At 47.9% G+C, this 18,675-nt stretch overlaps 1 protein-coding gene and 1 pseudogene across 1 annotated transcript in view; both read right to left on the bottom strand.

Annotated features, from left to right (window-relative positions):
- Positions 1–2,788, bottom strand: part of OXNAD1 (oxidoreductase NAD binding domain containing 1) — a 60,094-nt gene extending 57,306 nt beyond the window's left edge. Inside the window, exons 1-2 of the mRNA XM_064490902.1 lie at positions 2,535–2,788; positions 401–470 (exon numbers count right to left, since the gene is read on the bottom strand). The gene's annotated coding sequence lies outside the window, so the exon portion shown is untranslated. The remainder of the gene's footprint in view (positions 1–400; positions 471–2,534) is intronic.
- A 15,194-nt stretch (positions 2,789–17,982) lies between these two features.
- Positions 17,983–18,157, bottom strand: LOC116155843 (U2 spliceosomal RNA; annotated as a pseudogene).
- Positions 18,158–18,675: the final 518 nt, after the last annotated feature.

Genomic DNA, 18,675 nt, shown 5'->3' with positions numbered 1-18,675 from the left:
ATATGAGGTGAAGTCTTCACCTGCTTTGGGACGCTGAAAGTAGGTTTCTAGTATGGACAGTACAGTTTTTAAATAGGGAAGAAATTGCCACTGCAATGAAAAAAATTGCAGTTCAGCCACATGGGTTTCAGTTCTGGATTTTTGTTATTTGGGGGGGAAATAGCTTTCAATTAAGTGGCAGTAAGGCAGAGGTAGTTGACATTCTTAGGTGAGTTACTCAGTTTATTGCAGGGAAAGAAGGGTGATATTTTACTTAAGATTAATGGTCAGTGGTCTGAGAGCCCAGCTCCAGTCAGGACACAGTTTGAATCTTGGTTCCTCCCCTGTGATCTTGGACAAATTTCTTAAATCTTTTTGTATCTCTGTGTCCTGGTCTGTGAAATATAGACCATAATAGTACCTTTTTCCCACGGTCGCTCTGGATTCATTCACTCGACAAGGGTCCGTGGAGTGTTACCACCTGCCCGGCACTGAAAGAGGAGGAGACGTAGGTTTCTGCCATCACGGGCTTACCCGCGACTGGAAGACAGGGTGCCGGCCGGGGTCGGGGCCCGGGAGGAAACCAGCCACCTGACATGCTGCAGAGGGGCCACCGCCCGCGACCTGACGAAGGGTAGACGGAAGGCCTCTTGGGTCTGGATGGGAATGAACCAGCCTCGTGAAAACGATTAAATGAGCTAGTGACCAAAACGGTCACCGCCATGCCTGTCGCATGCGCCCCTCCTCCCAAAAAGTTAACTATTCTAATGCCAGAAGGAATTCATTGTCTTGAGCGTTGACAGCATTACTAAAATAAATATGAAAAGTGCAGAGTATTGGACGCCCTTCCCCCACACTCACGGAGTCTCTCTGGGGCTGGGTTTGGACAAGCCCTCCAGGTAGTTCTGAGGCAGCTCGAGTGTGAGAACCACGGGTCCAGAGCTGGTGTTAAACTTGGCAGCACATTAGAATCACCTGGAGAGCTTTTCAACCCATGCTGCCCGACAGAGACTTCATTGGTCCACGTGCAGCTTGGGCATCAGGGTCCATAGTCTCCCTGGGGATTCTAACGTGTAGCCCGAGCTAAGAACCAGCGGACTCCTCTGGAAAAGAAAATTCACCATCGCAAAGGATCCAGCTTTCTCAATGGTCACACCTTGTTAGCACCTGGGACAAGAGCATGGGCTCAGTGGGCCACCTGCTCTGTGTTCAGGTGTGCAGTCAGCCTGAACAAGTGACTGCAGAGCCCACGCCGGGCTGATGACCCCAGTAGGAGTGCCCAATCTGGGCAGCTCCTGAGCTGTGCCCCTACTTAAGCAGACAATCACATTGTCCCAGACACATTCCGGCTGCTAATTACACACCTGACAAAAGTGACCGCTTCTGCAGGTGGAATTAGGATTTCTTTTAACTTTGAGGACACCTGCCATTTCCTACTTCCTACAAAGGAAACTGCTCATGATTTCATATTTGACCAGGAAACCATCTTACAAATGATTCCTTTTTAAGGGTTTAAAACAAAGGGCACATGAAAAAAAATCAGTTAAAAATACTATCCCTAGCTCAGAAAATGCTTAAAATGGGAGAGGGGTGTCCAAGGAAGACAGCCACCTTGGTCCTGGCAAATGAGGGGTATTTGATGGGGGAAGGGTTTCCATACGAAGTGGCTCCCGTATTAGGGTGAATGTCGTAAGGGGTGAGGCATCCCAGTAAGTGGTACAGAGCACAGGCGTTGCTGCAGTGGGTCCACCCCTGAGACTGAGACAGGTAAGCAGTTCTCACCTGAGACCTGACCGGGAGCAGACCAGTTACCAGGCATCACCAGGCAAAGATCTGGGGCTAGACCTCATCCTTAGAGAGGAGCTGAGCTCTTGGATAGGGCTGAAGTTCATACCTTTGGGCAAAGATTAACACCGAAATTGAGGGTGGGAAAGAGGGGAAACCAACTCTTAGTGGGTATCACCTGTGCTCTTGGCTGTTTACATAACAGCAGCACAGGACACCCAGGGTCACCCCGGAGGGCATGGCGTCCCCATCTACAACCTCAAATGGCAGAACTTGCAATATTACTGTAGCCATCTCTAAACTACCAATCGGTGATAATGACAAGAGTGAACCAGCGTGGATGGGGGCTTTGGGCCATTCAACGAGATTAAATGAAAGAATATATGTAAAGCAGCACAGTGTTTGCATGCAGTAAGGACTCAAAAACAACAATTTAATCTTACATATTTCTTGCTCTATCAGAAATGACTCAAGACTATGCCCAAGAAACTTAACCTGAATTTAAAAGTTCGGACAACAAGGAACTCAGCCGGGATGTGTCAGGGTTCAGTGCAGAGAAGCAGAAGAACCGTGAACGGTGGAGAACAAGGGATCTGTTAGAGGGTCAGACTTCACGTGGCTATCGGGGCGAGAAGGGGGCATCAAGACAAGACTGTTATCTCTGCATCTGGTGCTGAACTGAGCCTGAAGTAGCTACAGCTCAGCCAAACTCGTAGCTGGGGGGAAAAAAACCTTGGTGTGAACCAGAGAAAATACAGACTGGAGCCTACCTGTCTCTGCTCGCCTCCAGCCTGGCGGCGGTGGGGACTTCCGGGGAAAGCGGGCGCCCTTCCCCAGGGAGTCGGAGAAGTAGCTGGCGCAGGACGAGGCAAGCGGGCACAACAGCAGCAGTGCGCCTGAGCACCCACAGTTCCCGGTGCTCTGCTCCAGCCTTCAGAGCATAAACATGTGTCTGCCCCTTTCCTTCTGGCTTCCAAACCTCGCACAAGCTTTCCCCGGCGGTCCGTGCTCACCCAGGACCATCCGGGAAACGGGGTTCTGGGAAATGTAGTCCCGGAGTCGCAGCTTCGATAATTGTCACCATCCTCAGTGTCGGGGGAGCGGAGCAGGGGCGCGACACTCACTGTTGTTCATCAGGTAAAGTGATACTAGCACGATGTCATTTAGATCAGGCTACGATGCTGACTTCATTATCCTCGTGTTAACGGAAACATGAAAACAAGTCCGCCTCTCTCATCTTGCTGGCCAGACAGCAGGTAACAATCCCACGGGATTAATTTTTGCTTCTGGGCTGTGTTTTCCATATTTGAATTCAGAGCAACGTAACTCTAGTAATAATTGGTTAATGCCTGCAAAATCTGCCGTATATCCATATTATGGTATTTACTAGCTCTAATTATAGAGAGAAATGGGACATATGCTCATATGATGTCATTAAAAGTGGGTAGTCATGGAAACCAGGATTACCCACCTTACTGATGTGTCTGTTACCTGGTTGCTGGAATTTGGGGAACGATTCCTTTTGAGTGTTTTTACTGCAACAAATTCCCTGAGGTGCCCAGCAGTTTGTTATCCAGACTGTTTCAAATCAGGTAAGAAGTTCACACTTCAAGTCTGATATGATCTGTGTGGCCATACCTGAAACCTTAAACTCTGGACCGTGAGCCGAAAGTGCCAGTTGCAGTTTATATATTCGTAGCAAGAAACAGCCTACTTGCAACGTGTCCATCTGTCTTGGCTCAGCCCTCAGCACACCCTGCTGAGGTAGAGAGGAAAAAAAAATAGTGAAGTTAGACTGAAATGAAAAAGGACTTTCTGCTTGTAAAAGGGCTAAGATTATTAATAGTTACCCCCAGATGGATAAGCAGTGACATTCAATCAATAAGTAGGCTCCAAGCATTTTCTTTGTTTATGAGTTGAGCTGAATCTCTGTGCAAAGGGGAGGGGGAGGATTTAAAAAAAATAGAACTACGTTACAGAGAAATTTTAAGAACATAAGCGAAATACTTTTCAACAATAAGTGACAGGAATATATGTGTTAGTTAAATGATTGGAAACTTTGTTCTCTTTGCAAAACACACACCTTCCTCACCATGAATGTTAAGGAACTAAACACTGCATGGACTTGAGAAGGCAGAGGAGCGCCTGACCCCGGCCAGATGGCTCCTGTTCTCCGCGCTTGCCATGTGTTCCTGCCCATCTGTGGGCTCAGTGGGACCAGGCCCTGGGCAGAGGCCAAGGACGGTACTGGTCACCTGTCCAGGCCTTGGTCTCTCCACTGTAATACCAGGGCGGGAAGTCAGAGAAATGACTTTGGAGAGCTATCCCAGCTCTGTTCTGATGTGACTTTGAGCAAGCGAATGACTCTTCCAGTTTCTGTTGGAGCTGTCCTGGCGTGCCTGAAGGGGCCACCTTGAGGTGACTGCTGTGCCCGGGGCTGGGGACTGAGGGGAGGGGGACGGAGAAGCGGGGAGAAGACAAGCTCTCTCCAGAGTAACTCTGAACTGACAGCAGCCAGGGCCCGAGGGGGAAGCCACAGCCCCATGGGACACAATGCACAAGGGCATGTGTGGCCAAAACCTCTCTGGTCCATGTGTCCTCCTTCCCAGGGGCCAGCCTACTTAATGTGAATGACATCTGTGGGACCTTAAGCCGAGGTTGGGGGCAAACACGGCCCACTGGTTATCACTGGCCTCAGCAACACCCCCAGATGCACTTAGCAGGGCTTTTGCATCCCAGAGCTGCACTGTCCAGAGTGGTAGCCACTAGCCACACGGGGCTTTTGTTGTTGTTAGTGGTGGTACTGGGATTGAACCCAGGACCTTGTGCCTGCTGACATGCCCTCTACCGCTGAGCTATACCCCCCTCCCCTAATATTTTAATTTAATTTAATTTTTTTAACAGAGGTACTGGGGATTGAATCCAGGGACTTCATGCATGCTAAGCAAGCACCTATCACTGAGCTATACCCTCCCTCCCCTTTTGGTGGCGGCCGGGGGCTTTTAAAATTTACACTTAAATTCAGATGAAATAAAATTAAGAAGTCAGTTCCTCAGCCATACTACCATTACTTCAAGGGCCCATGTCCACAAGCTGCTGGGGCTTGTGGCGCCCATATTGGACAGTCCAGGTAAAGGACACAGGTCTAAGCACCGCTGTCGACTGTCCTTGGTTCGAATCCAAGGTCTGCCACTTATTAGCTGTGTGGCTTTAGGAAATGGTTTCCCTTCTCTGAGCTTCTGTTTCTCCCCCAGTAAAAGAGAGACAATGATTTTCATCCCCAGGGTAGCTTGCAGGATCCGGTGGAATCATGGATGTAAGCACTTAGCACAGCGCCCGCTTCAGAGTCACCCACGTTCTCGCTTTGTCTTTCTCCAGCTTGATGTGCGGCCAGTTTCTCTCTGTGTAAAGCGTGGAGAACACCAGCACCTGTCTCGCAGGGTTGTCAGGAGGCTCGAAGGACCAACACAAGCAAAGCAGGTGGGAAGTGCTAAAGTCAACACTTGCTGCCACTATTTACTTGATAAGTATTTGCTAAACACCCTCCACGTGCCAAGCGCAGGGACGGGGGCTGGGAAACAGGCCTGTTATTAATCGGGCTACTTTGCACACACTCCAGGGCGGCCAGGGAGCTCTGCCCCGCCCCGCCCCTCTGCACAAGCTGGGACCCTCCCTGCCCAGCTTCTGTCTGTTCCCAAGGAGGGGAACTGATTCCAAGGACAGCGCCCACCTCACAACTGGAGGGACGGTGCTGGAAGCATACACGGCATCAGAGAGCGCTCGGGGACGCCTCCCACAGGTGTGCAGAGGTGGGAGGCCATTCGACTTCATCACCAACGCGAGGTAACAGAAGCATTTAAAACCACGTTCCTATTTCAAATAAAAAGAGAGATGCCTCATTTCCATGAGTGTAACTCTCAGGGTGATTTTTTTTTTTTACCTCCAAGGAGCTGAAGTCACCACCACCTTTGGACCCACAGCCCCTCCCTGTGCCTGCCCCAGACCTGGTTAGAGAGGGCTCCTACCTCACCACCACAGCCCCAGAGCCCTCCCCCCAGACGCCTGCAGCTTGTCTGCACTGCGCCTTCTCTGCACCTCGCTGTACTCATTCTGTATTGTACTTTAAAATTCTCTTATGTGATTTTATATATGATATTGTATTGGGTTTGTGTGTGTGTGTGAAAGAGAGAGCTACAGAGACTGGGGGAGGGAAGGAGAGAGAGAGAGACAGAGACACAAGGTAGATCTTCAGAGTTAAATCGGTGCTGAGTTGGGGAGGGGACAACAGATTGGGGTCAAGGGAAGCCCTGGGGATTTGGATGGGATGGGGGGCCGGCGAGGAACTCTGTTTCCAGGGTAGAGGAAAGAATGTATTTCAATAGAAAACTATGGTCTGTCTAGAGGTCAAAGAACCTCCAATTTATCTGCACCTAGCCTCTCACTGTCTTTGAGCTGTTTGAACTCTGTAGTTGAAGGCAGCTGACGACACCGCGAGGTCACTGTTGTCTCTAAGTACGCATGTCCCGGACTGTCCAGGAAAGGGTCAACTGTCTGCCCTCCTGCCCTGTGGAAAGGCCAGTTCTGCCTGCATTTATTTACATATTCTTTCCAATATTCCTCATCTATAAATGGGTCTGCCCTGTGGATTTGCTTTTGAACTGGTTATAACATCTCCTGGACTCTCAGGAGTTCAATAAAACTTTTAAAACATGTTAAATTTTTATATCTGTATCAGAGCCATGATTTTAGCATTTTGTTGAGAATTATCTTGGAACAGTTTTCTGAAAACTTAGGAGGGAGCAGCTAGAAAGTGACTCAGGGAAGTGGGGATGAGTGACCTGGACACCCTTGCGTGGGAAAGGAAGTAGGTGATGGGATCAGGGCACCCAGGTCATCTAAATCTCCATAGAAACGCGCCTCTATTTGGCTCACTGTTTATTATTGATTAGGGCTCAGACTCTGAAATTGAATATTAATTTGTAGATGTTCCAAGTGATTTTAGCCTGCTCCAGATGCAAATGATTTCTATCCACCAAGAAATATACCTCCCCAAGGATTTATTGTCCTATAAGAAGACATCATCTGATTTTGCAATCTTATTTCAACATCCTTTCTTCTCCCCTGCCTGTCCCCCTCCCCTCCCCCCTTCCTCCTCCTCCTTCTTGGCTTTATTTCTCTTTATTCATTTACTTATTTATTTTCCTTTGTTGGAAGGCAACATCCTTTCCTTTGCTGAGTATGCCAGTCTGTCCTAGTCTTTTTTGAAATAGCTTCCCCGTTCTGCTGATTCTCTCACTAACAAGGTAACTAAACCTTTGACACTTGCTCACTCTACTTTGAAAGAGGGTCATGTATTTTTAAAAACTTTTTGAAACTGACATGTGCACAGTCCAGTTGCCAACTTGTGGTGGCGTCTGCGTGATCCTGTCCCAAGGTCATCGTGTCACCTTCATTCTCCACGTGTTCACAGAGCACCTGCCATGTGCCTGGCAGTTAGAAGTCAGAGGAAATGGAAGCAGACACTGATCTCGAGGATCTCACACTTGTGGCCAGAGAAAAGATGTTTGTTAGTTTCTTAAATCAACAATTACAATGGCATGCGACAGCCCCAAGTGAGGAGTCTCAGAGTTAAAGTTTAGATGTTTACACCAGTGCTCACCTCACCTTTCACAGAATGGGTGTTTCATATGGTACCTGGAATCCTCACTGGCTGAACTGAGATACCCAAGCGTGGTGATGCTTAAGAGAAAACAGGAGTTTCCTGTCTCAATCATTTCACCCCATCAGGGCGGACCAGCAGCTCAGTGGTTAACGCTCCTGAAACATCCTGGTACTATTTTTTCTTCTTTAGTGTTTACGGTGCCATGAGCCTCTCGTTGCCTTTTCTGGGTAGTGGGGTTGGGAGTGAGGATTTGCTTCTCCCGGTTTCACAAACCCTTTCGTGAAAAGGGTGCGTATTAACAGTGTTCCCTCGTGCTGGCCTGTGCGTGTCCTAGTTCGGCCACTAGATGGCGCAGGTTCACCTCCCAGGGCAGCAGAAGGCGGGCACCTGGATTTGAGTCCTTTGTTGGCTTGTGACCTTGGGAAAGCCAGTTAGTTTCCCCTTCTGCAGAGCCCAACGGTGACAATCACGCTGCAGGATTGCTGTGAGGATTAGTGCGGTTCAGGCACACAGCTGATGCTCTCTAATCGCTGCCCTTCTCTTTCCTCCTTCAATGCACATTTATTGAACCGTGTTCCCGTGCTGTGCCTTGTAAAGACTGTCCCCAAGCATCCTGCAATACAGTGGAGTGTCTTACACACACACACACACACACACACACACACACACACACACACACACACACACACACACACACACACACACACACACACACACACACTACTGTAGTTACTGGAGTACAAGACATACCCTCCAAGTCCAAAGTCATCCAAAATTGATTCTCATTCAAAGGCACTTAGGTATGAAAAGCCACATTCTGAACAGATAAAATCATGGTTAAGGATGTAGCAACCATAACAGCAAAATATTGTGAAGATACTCATTCCACACTTTTTCTCTAGTTTTCTTAGCAAAATTCCAAGCCACGGGCCACACAACTCATCTGATACAACTTCAGTGATTCCCTTGAGCTTTAAAATATTTTACTCTTATAATCCTTCCGTTGCCGGGACTCGTTGACAGCAATACTTTTTAGCGCTATGATATTCCACGTTTTCCTCCAGAGTTAGAAGAGTGTGACTGTGTGTTCAGAATCCACTGTTCCCCACTGGATTCTGCTACAGAGTATTGTATGGGCAAGATAATACGTTTCCCTTGTGAAGACAACTTAAGATACCTTTGAAAACGTGTGTGGTGTTTTCCCTGGAGGAGGGACAGACTCTGCTTCTGAAACCACTCTGTGGGCTCCAAGCCCCATTTTAAGTTCTCCTGTGGTAACTGCAGCCAGCAGCAGAGTCGGCAACACGTGGAGGGCCTGTCACTCTCCTCCCTGCCAGCCTTTGAAGGATCAGCGGCCCAGGATGTTATCTGAGCTGTTGCCAGCAAGCTCTGACACCCTCAAATGGATGGCAGGAAACGGGTCGGTGAGCCCTGTCAGTTTCCTTGCCACTGGTATCAGCGGCCATGAGCATCTTGGCTGTGAGTCGCTGAGGAGGTGGAGAGAATCCACTCAAAGGTCTGCAGCCTCACTTAGAAAGAGATTTTGGGAGGCACTTCTGAGCCCTGTGCATCTGTGCCTACTCTCTGCCCTTGCTCTCCGTGAGCTGATGGTTACCTCAAGCCCTGCAGCTGGGCTACTGGGGGCACCTGTCACTCCTATGAGGGCACAGAGTCTGCATTGTACGAGACCCGAGAAAGAAAATCCATCAGCCCTGGCACCACCCCTAGTCTGCGGAGCCCCTCCCCACTCCGCACACAATTCCACAGACACTGACATCAGATGAGGCCACTCTCTGCCTGTGATGGAGTGAGACCAAAACAGGACCACAAGTGTCATCGACATGAGCTAAAACGGAAGCAAGAACACCCAGCAAACTGCAGAAATGATCGAATGGCCCTCTCCCGGGAAACATGAGTGGTCGTCTGCCACTTACAGCTTTAGACCCTCTGTCCCTCCCATCACCTTCTAAATAAAAATTTGATACCTGATCATAAAGTTGCCCCATTTTCTGACAGCGTCCAGTCCAGAGCAAGACCAAACTTCCTAGAACCTTCTCAGAGTCCCCTAACTCGAGATCTGGCTGGACTAAGATGGTGGAGCAGAAGGACCCTGGGCTCACCTCTTCTCATGAACGCAACATCATTGCAACGAACTGCTGAACACCGCTGACAGAAAAGACTGGAACTACCAGAAAAGATCTTACATCTAAAGACAAAGAAGGAAATACAGGGCAGGCAGGAGGGCTGGGCTTGCAATATAATCAAATCCCACCCCCCAGGTGGGCGGCCCACAAACTAGAGAATACACTGCAGAGGTTACCCCACAGGACGAGAGTTCTGAGCCCCACATCAGGCTCCCCAGCTGGGGGTCCGGCACCAGGAAGAGGAGCCCTCTGAGTATTTGGCTTTGAAGGCCAGTGGGGCTTAAAAGGACTGGGGGAAACAGACACGTCACTCTTGAAGGATGCACACAAAATCATATGCACACCTGGAAACAGAGCAAAGGCAGTGACTTCACAGAAGCCTGGGCCAGACCTACCTGCTGATCTTGGAGGGTCTCCTGAGGAGGCCGGGGTGGCTGCGGCTCACCCTGAGGACATAGACACGGTGGTGCACATATGGGGAAGTATTCATCCGCATGAACTCTCCTTCCTGGAGGCTGACATCTTCCGTGGGTCATTAGCACCAAGGCCTGGCCCCACCCAACAGCCTGGAGGCTCCAGTGCTGGGATGCCTCAGGCCAAATAACTAACTAGGTGTGGATAGATTCCCCACCCATCAGCAGATAGGGGGCCTAAAGGCTCCTGAGTCCACAGCTGCCTCCGGACATGGCCCCTCCCACCAGGAAGCCTGCACCAGCCGCTAGTGCAGCCTCACCCACTAGGGGGCAGACATCAAAGCAAGAAAACCACAGTCCTGCCTGCAGCCTGTGGAACAGAGCCCACAAATGCAGGACAGACCCAACCCTGGGACCCCCTGGTCCTTGGGTGGTGAGAGGGGTTTCACTGCTGGGACACATAGGACGTCCCCTACAGAGGGCTACTTCTCCAAGGTCAAGAAATGTAACCTACTGCATACATAAAAATACAAATAGAAATTTAGACAAAATGAGGAGACAGAAGAATATGTTCCAGACAAAGACACAAGATAAAGTCCCAGAAGAACTTAGTGATGTGGAGATGGGCAGTCTACCTGAGACAGAGCTCAGAGTAATGATCGTAAAGGTGATCAGAGAACTGGGGAGAATGATGCACAGAGCGAGAAGCTAGCAGTCTTTAACAAAGAGCTAGAAAATACAAAGAACCAAGTCTTGCATGGTAGATAAGAACAAGCTGGGAAGAAGAGGGAACAGCATTCTTGGCAGAGGGAACTGCGTGGCAAAAGCAGAGGCAAGAGAAAGAGCGTTGTATTATGGGCTATGCGTTAAGAGACGGGGGTAGGGGAGATGAGGGGCAGGAGCTGAGTCCAAAGGCTGAAGGCCAGGGTAGGAAGGGGCTTGAAAGCAGGGGTATCATGACCAGGGCGTTATTCTGAAGGTGATGGAGAGCTAGGGAGGGGATTCCAGCAGGGGAGAATTTTAGTAAGATCCCTTGAGCTGTAGGGAAAAGTGAGGGTACTTGAATGAGTGCAACTGAGCTTCAAGAAAGGACTCAAGGCTGGAGAAACACCTGGGAATTTTCCAAACACAGGTGGATTATTACTTCACAGATAGGTATTTTCGGGGTCACTGGGGGCTGGGCGTGTTGCCATGGCAGTTTTGGAGAAATAATTTTTTTACATGTTAAAGTGTATTTTGTGTCCCACTTGGCAAATGCACGGAAAAGCATATTCATTTACTTTCCTGGAATTGTTTTTGAAATAGCTCTGCCTTCCCAGAAACCACGGAGTACGTATCCAACTCTGTCTGAGTCTGCGCTGACATATTATGCAGTGGAGATGATATTTTGCAATTTTCTGATTCACGGGTGACTCATCAAGGTCACCTAAGCTTGGTGTCCCACGAACACATGGGACAAGGATCTAGCTGTGCCCTTGGTACATAATAGAGATTTAAGACATATTCATAGGTTTTTTTTTTTTTTAATTTGGAGAAGGACCCTAAGTATCTAGATCCACTCTGGAAAGAGCAATGGAATCTGGGTTGCTAAGAGTAAACGTATTATTCAGAAGCTTAACTTTGTGCTTTGCAGAACTCCGAAAGCCCAGGCACTGAAATTTGTCAGAGCACAGAAAGGTTCTCACGTTTCCAACCCAGCTCTCATGGCTGCTAGCCAGACGCTGTACCTTCTGGGGTTACTGACTGGACCAAGAAGGGGAGATTAGAACCAAAGGGTTGGGGGATTTTGTCTTAAACACCCGCCTTATGAAAAAGCCTGGAGGAAACCCTGAGGTCCCTTGAAACTGTCACGGGATGGCTTCTCCTGCTCATGGGACGCAGATGGGGTTAACAGGCTGAGACCCCAAACAACTTGCTGCATCATAAACTCCTGTGTGATACACGCAACAGGAAGAAACTCATTATGAATCCCATGGGAAGCTCCCTTTCTCACTTCCAGAAGCCATACTTACTTGTTTTTATGTTGCCTTTAGCTAATTTTTAAAAAATTGATGTACAGTTGATTTACAATGTTGCATAAATGTCTGGTGTGCAGCATAGTGATCCAGTTATATATATGCACACACATATATTCCTTTTCATGTTCTTTCTCATCATAGGCTATTACAAGGTACTAACTACAGTTCCCCGTGCTGTATAGTAGGATCTTGTTGTTTATCTATTTTGCACATAGTAGTGTGTATTCGTGAATCCCAAACTTCTAATTTATCTCTCCCCTTTGTCCACTTGGGTAACCATAAGTTTGTTTTCTATGTCTGTGGGTCTGTTTCTATTTTGTAAATAAGTTCATTGATGTCATTTTTTAAAAATTCCCCATATAAGCGATATCATATGACCTTTTTCTTTCTCTTTCTGGCTTACTTCACTTAATATGACGATCTCCAGGTCCATCCATGTTGCTGCAAATGGCATTATTTCGTTCTTTTTTATGGCTGAGTAGTATTCCATTGTATATATATCACAGCTTCTTTATCCAGTCATCTGTCGATGGGCATTTAGGATGTTTACATGTCTTGGCTATTGTAAATAGTGCTGCTATGAACACTGAGGTGTGTGTATCTTTTGAAATTAGAGTTTTCTCTTGGTATACCCAGGAGTGGGATTGCTAGATCATATGGTAAATCTATTTTGATTTTTTTAAGGAAACTCCATACTGTTTTCCATAGTGGCTGCAAGAGAAACCTGCCTCTCAGAAACAGGAATAAAGGGAAAGTGTTTTATGGGATGGTAATTTGGGCCACAATGTTTTCCAGAAGGTGAATAAGAAAAAAGATCAAAACACCTTTGCTTCTCAGAATGTCTGAGCATCCCTGGTGGTGAAGGGTGAGACCTGCATGAAAGGCACCCAGTGCCTTCCCCTCGCTCCCAAACTAAGATAGCAGAGCTGGTTTGGGGGCGATGGAAGATCCCTACCTTGGGGTGTGGGCAGGAGCTGACTGGATAATACCCAGGAGTTGCAAGCATGGAATTTTATAGGTTTTGGCCTCAGGGTCCTGGCAAGTTTTGTTTCATAATAATTAAAAAATAGCAGCAGAGACCAGTCTTGCCCGAGAGAGGAGTCATCCCCCCCCCAAAAGGCAGACACTGTTACTAGCCGTGCACCAGTCCACCACCTGTCCTCCTGGCTCGCGGGACCCCAGCTAGGTTCTGGGTGGTAGTGTGCCCGGCACTTCTCTCTTAGTGGGGTACATTCCTAGTCACTTTCCCAGCCTCCTTTGCAGCCAAAAGTGACCACGTGACACGGTCCTGGCCAGTGGGAGAGAGAAAAGTCGGCCGGGGGCTGGTGGAGGCGGGACTCTGGGCAAGAGCTCTCTTTCTCAATAGAGACAAAGACGTTTAAGGAGAGCTTCCTTCCTCATTGGGATGGAATGGACATCCCATTGTGTCCATTGGGATGTTGTGATGGACATGCTGTGACCTCAAAGAGAGAGACACCAGCAGCAAAAGCCCAACAGGGATGGGGACCAGAAGGTTAAAAAGAGGCTGGTTCATGAACGATGTCTGTGAGCTATTGCATCTAATGTGGAACCACCTACCTTTGAGTCGGGCATGTGAAATAACGAGAGATCTGTATTTCCTCAGCGCCTGGGAGTCGGCTACTCTGTTACTTGCACCTGAACTCACTGAACCGATGCATCTGATTGTGGCAGATCCCAAAACAACTTGACCCTTACTCTCACCCATTCCTGTCTGGAAGGTCATTGTCACAAATACTGGGAGACAATACATGGTAGAGGCTAAGGGCATGGATAGTGGAGCTATGGGGTGCAGAGCAGAGGTGGGGTCGGACAGCTTTGACCTCTCTGTGCATGTGGGGAGGAGGTAGCCGCCCCCCCCCCCCCCCCCCAGACTGCTCGTTTGATCGGGAGCCAGCTGGGGACAGGGCGACACTGACACTCAAAGGGGCGTGATGGGCTGGCAGCCCCGAACGTAGATTGTGACAGGCAGGAGGCGCCCCTGGGTCTGGCCTTTAAACATGCTTCACAGGCCGGGCTGGCTTAGGAGCACAAGGAGTGAGGATTGTTGGCTTCGTGAAGCCCTGGCCGCAAGCCCTGCTGTTGGAGGTCCCTTCACTTGGCCGGACTCCGCCTGCTTGAGTTTTGAAGTCTGGCTGCATTGGATGCTCGGGATCAGACTTTATGTAAATACCCAAGGGCCTGCTCCACACAAGAACAGACATCTGACTGCCCTCAGATTTCCACTGCAAGAGAATTATATCCAGGGGTTGGGGGCAGTGTGTGCCTTGTCCTTTGTATCTCAGCATAACACAAAAGCCAGAGTGTCAGGTTTTATCTGTTAGTGCAACTGAATCCCGTTGGCTTGACCAAAATGCTGAGAGCTACTCTTTGCTGCTTAGCATCCTTCCCTTCCCTGCGGACATTCTTACTGCAGCCTGTGGTCGCACTGAGCGAGCTGGTCCTGCCCAACCTCCATCGACAGGGACGGCCTGGGGAAGCCGGGTGTCCAAGAGAAAGGCGGCTTGGGGCTACAGCGTCAGTGTTTTATATTTTGATTTTAAGGAATGATTTGTGCGTTCATTCCTATTTCTCTCTTAAAAAGGACTGGAGTCTGCTCACCGTAAGGTCCTAGCCTCCCCTCTTCTGTTTTCTTTGCTTTTTTGTTATTTATAGGATACAAACACTTTCTATATTTTTCAAGCTTACTCACAGTTTCTTTGGGAATTTTTCCTCTGTTAGTGCTGAAAGAATCTGTCATTTGTCTCCTTTTGCAGCTGGAAGGAGACAAAAAAACTCTAGTCCAGCAGTTGGTAGATGATGTCTGTGAGCCAAATCTGCCCGCCACCTGTGTTTGTAAATAAAATTTTACTGGGATGCAGGCACGCACATCTGTTTATTATTGCGGGCGTGCTGCTTTGGGGCTAGAACGGCAGAGCCATACAGTTGTGACAGAGACCACAGGGCCCGGAAAGTGAAAAATATTTACTGTCTGGCCCCTTATAGAAAAAGTTTGCTGACCCCAGCCCTAGTTCAGAGTCAAATGTAATTTTAAAATAGTATCTTACGGGGGGAGGCTGTATCTCAGTGGTAGGGCACGTGCTTAGCATGCACGAAGTCCTGGGTTCAACCCCCAGTACCTCCATTAAAAAAAATTAAAAATATACAAATAAATTATTAAAAAATGAAATAGTATCTTACCTAACTTGATTGGCACTGCATAGAACAGGCATCAGCTCTTCTCTATAACAAAGTCGCCCTGCTTCCGGAGTGCCCAGCCTTCCTGTATCCATCTGACCTGCAAGTGTTCCTTAATTCCCATCCTCTACACAGTACACAGTCAGTGTGGAATGCTTGGCTCGAAGTTTGGGGTGAGGGAGATAAAGCAAACAATTTTAGATTGAGGACTGGATACCGAACTCTGAGAATCCGTCCGGCAATCCTCCCTGTTCCCTCGAGGAAGACCTTTCTCACCATCTTGCTCTTTAGGTCTTCACCATACTGTTGGGCCCATCTCCTCCTCAATACCCACCTCATATCTCAATCCCCCTCACTTTATCCTGGAGAGCTGTCATGCTCCCTACTCCTAGCTTACATGGTATACCTGTACATTGGCGAATTCTGCTATGGTCCAGTTCCTGAAGAACTACTGGAATATGAGAGGGAAATTTTCTGGGATGCAGGAGGAACCTTGCTTCCCTAGGCTTCCAGTTTCTACAAGGAGGGACATCAATTAGTGGAACACTAGTGGCATCTCTACCCCTCACTCCTGCTTCCCCAGGGAGGAAGGACATCTAATATGACTGATAAACTTGGGATAAGGACTGACCATGTGCCCCTTACTCAGTATCTTCCTTCCGGGACACAACTTCCCTGAAGCTCATACTCTGGTCTTGCAGTTTGGTGGGGTAATTTCAATTCAGGGGAGTCGGGGTATTTGTGCATGAGGTGGGACTACTGATAAACAAAGAATGGAATTTGATGAGCAAACTAACTCTCAGAGACGGAAGCTTGTGGTGGGCCAAGCCATGTGTCTAGGGTGGTTTTCCCTATGAGGAGACAAGGAGATGAAGATTTGAGTGCAAGTGATTTATCTGGAAGGTGAGCTTAGGAAGCACCAGTAGGGGTGTGAGGAAGGGAATGTAGCCAATGACAGAGGCACTATTAGGCCATTGACCATTTGGGTAATAAGAACTTAATCTCATAGTAAACTCTGGGAAATGGTGTGGAACACGCACCTCAGGGTGGTCCTGCTGGGGAGGTGAGGGAGCTGAGGTATTTATACTCCAGCTCTTGTCTGTCACTGACTGAGGGCTGCTCCTGGGGGTTGACTTCCATGGCTTGCCCCACATCATAACGCAGCCTTCTTTATCTTTGAGAAAAACCCTCAGACAAAGAAATGCAGATGCCACCAACTGGAAGATCATCAGGAGCACACTGAGGCTGCAAGACCTGTGGGAGGGCCAGAACACTCAAAGTCACTATTACACGCTCTGGTGTTGAAGGGTGAATTTGGCATCTCTTTCTTAGTTGCCTGTGCTTTAACTTTACTGCAGGACTAAGGATGGAGAGAATCAAATTTGGGGCTTTGGCAGGATTTGTTTTCCCATCATTTAATCTCATGTTTCCCCCTAGATGCAGCTGTTTTCAGAGGCCATAGGTCCTGGATCATCTCCATTGGGTCTCGGTAGAGCCTTGATGTAGGGCCCCTGCTGCCTCCTCAAGACAAGGCCACAACCCGCACCACTATTGGCAGCATCTCTAGCAACCTGTCATCCTACATCTGTAATAGTTGGTATTTCTGTGCCTTTATACTGTGGGTTCTTCCAGGAGAAGGGCTGAGGCTGAGAACAGCTGAAAATTTGAGCAATTAACTGATTTGTTCAGTGCTCATGCATTCTAACATTGTCTTTTAAGTCTCTTCTAGAGAGACTAATTTCTTAGTCTTGGTAATAAAATTATTGGTGAATGTGCCAATTGACCCAATTAGGTCAAGTGTCCTCCCTGGATCCAATCAGGGGTGGAATTTTGTGGAAGGAAAAGACAGGTCCCCCTGCAGCCACACAGCTAGAGTTGGAGAATTGTGAAGGTTGGATAATCCAATAGTTGCCCATCTCCCACACAACAGATACTTTTCCACCCTCTGAACAGGGTCAGCATTGGTGCAGCTGGACGGGTTATGACTTTAAAAATCGTTTCTCAGGCTTTCCTGGGTCTTATTTAAGTAAGACATTGAGCAATGCCTCCCTTAGCCTATTCCTAAAGGAAGGGGTCAGCAGTGACTTCGTGAGGGCCTCCCAATGAAGTAAAGGTGCTCCACCCCTGCTCACATTTTACTGTAAAGTTAAAAGTCTTCATAAGCCCAAGCTGCAACAGAATTGGCCCTGTCACCTTTATTTTAGCATCTGTCCTGGGTTCAGGAATATTAGTTGCCCACCACTTAGCCGAACAGTTCAGGAATTGCTGGGAAACTTTAGTTTTCAAACTTGAATCTGATCTATTTGGGCTAAGCTTGCAAACTATCACCCTAGGAGTAAAGTGATCATGATGCCTCTGTTTTTAAGCCAAAGGAAGTCAGGCAAGCTGCTCATGTGTCACTGTAGCATAGTGTGTTGGTGGTATGTAGAGCCTTTGATGATGAGAAAACATCAACAACTCAGTCCTGTGGAAAGAACTACCGCACAGCAAAGATCCTCATAATTTAAAACAGTGCTAAGGACATGCTTCCATATTTAAAGAGCACATTCCATGGAAGAAGAGGTTGAAACTGCAAGAGGATTGGAGACTGGAGGGACTATTATTAATATAGAAATGGCAGAGGATTCTAGAATCCTGGAAATATCACCTCCTTGGCAATTGTGCTTTACATTATCATTTGAAATATGCCTAAGTTGAGGCATTTGAATAATCATGGCAGGACTTGTAGGTGCTTTGGGCTTTGGCCAAACAAGTTGCATTTTTAAACAGAGGTTTTTTTTTTTTCTTTCTGGTGCACCGTTCCTGGAAGTACATGCGTGGAGTGGACGGAGCTAGCTCCTATTTCAACTCCCTGCTCCAAAAATCCATTTAATATATTGTCCTTGGATAGAGGACGTATCAGATATTAAACTGATAAGAACAGATACTACACTTGATCTTAGCCAAAGGCTGAGAAGAGATAACACAGAACTTTTAAAGAACAAGCATGAAACAGTGCACGTAATATGTAGAGCTGTGCCCATCATGGCGGTCCATGCCAACGTCCAGATTTAGTGACCGGTCAAAGATTGCTTTGTGTCCAACTGGCTTTTTCGTGGCCTTTCAGTGGAAGATGCAAGGTTCCCCTTAAAGTGAGCACAGTAACACCATCTCTAATTCTGTCAAATTCTGGTGCAGCCACTCACCATCCTTGGGGACCTGGAGTAACATCTGACGTCGGTGGGAGTTGGGATTCTCAGTTGGCCATTGGGATCTATGGCATTGAGACCCAAGAGGAAATAGAGCAGGGCTCCTCCAGAGATGACATCTGCCTTCATTGTGGAAGAGCACAAAGAGTGTTGGACTCTAGACTGTTGGCTGAATACCTTCTGTTCCTACAGTGGGATACTTAATAATGATGGTGGGCTTGGTGGGGGTGATGATGATTCAATCTTAAAACCCAAACAACCAAGTCCAATCATAAAATTCAGATGGACAAG

The sequence above is a fragment of the Camelus dromedarius genome, chromosome 2, assembly GCF_036321535.1.
Source record: "Camelus dromedarius isolate mCamDro1 chromosome 2, mCamDro1.pat, whole genome shotgun sequence".
Lineage (NCBI taxonomy): Eukaryota > Metazoa > Chordata > Mammalia > Artiodactyla > Camelidae > Camelus > Camelus dromedarius.
Note: the sequence above shows the minus strand (reverse complement) of the source record. Positions and strands in the feature narration are given on the sequence as shown.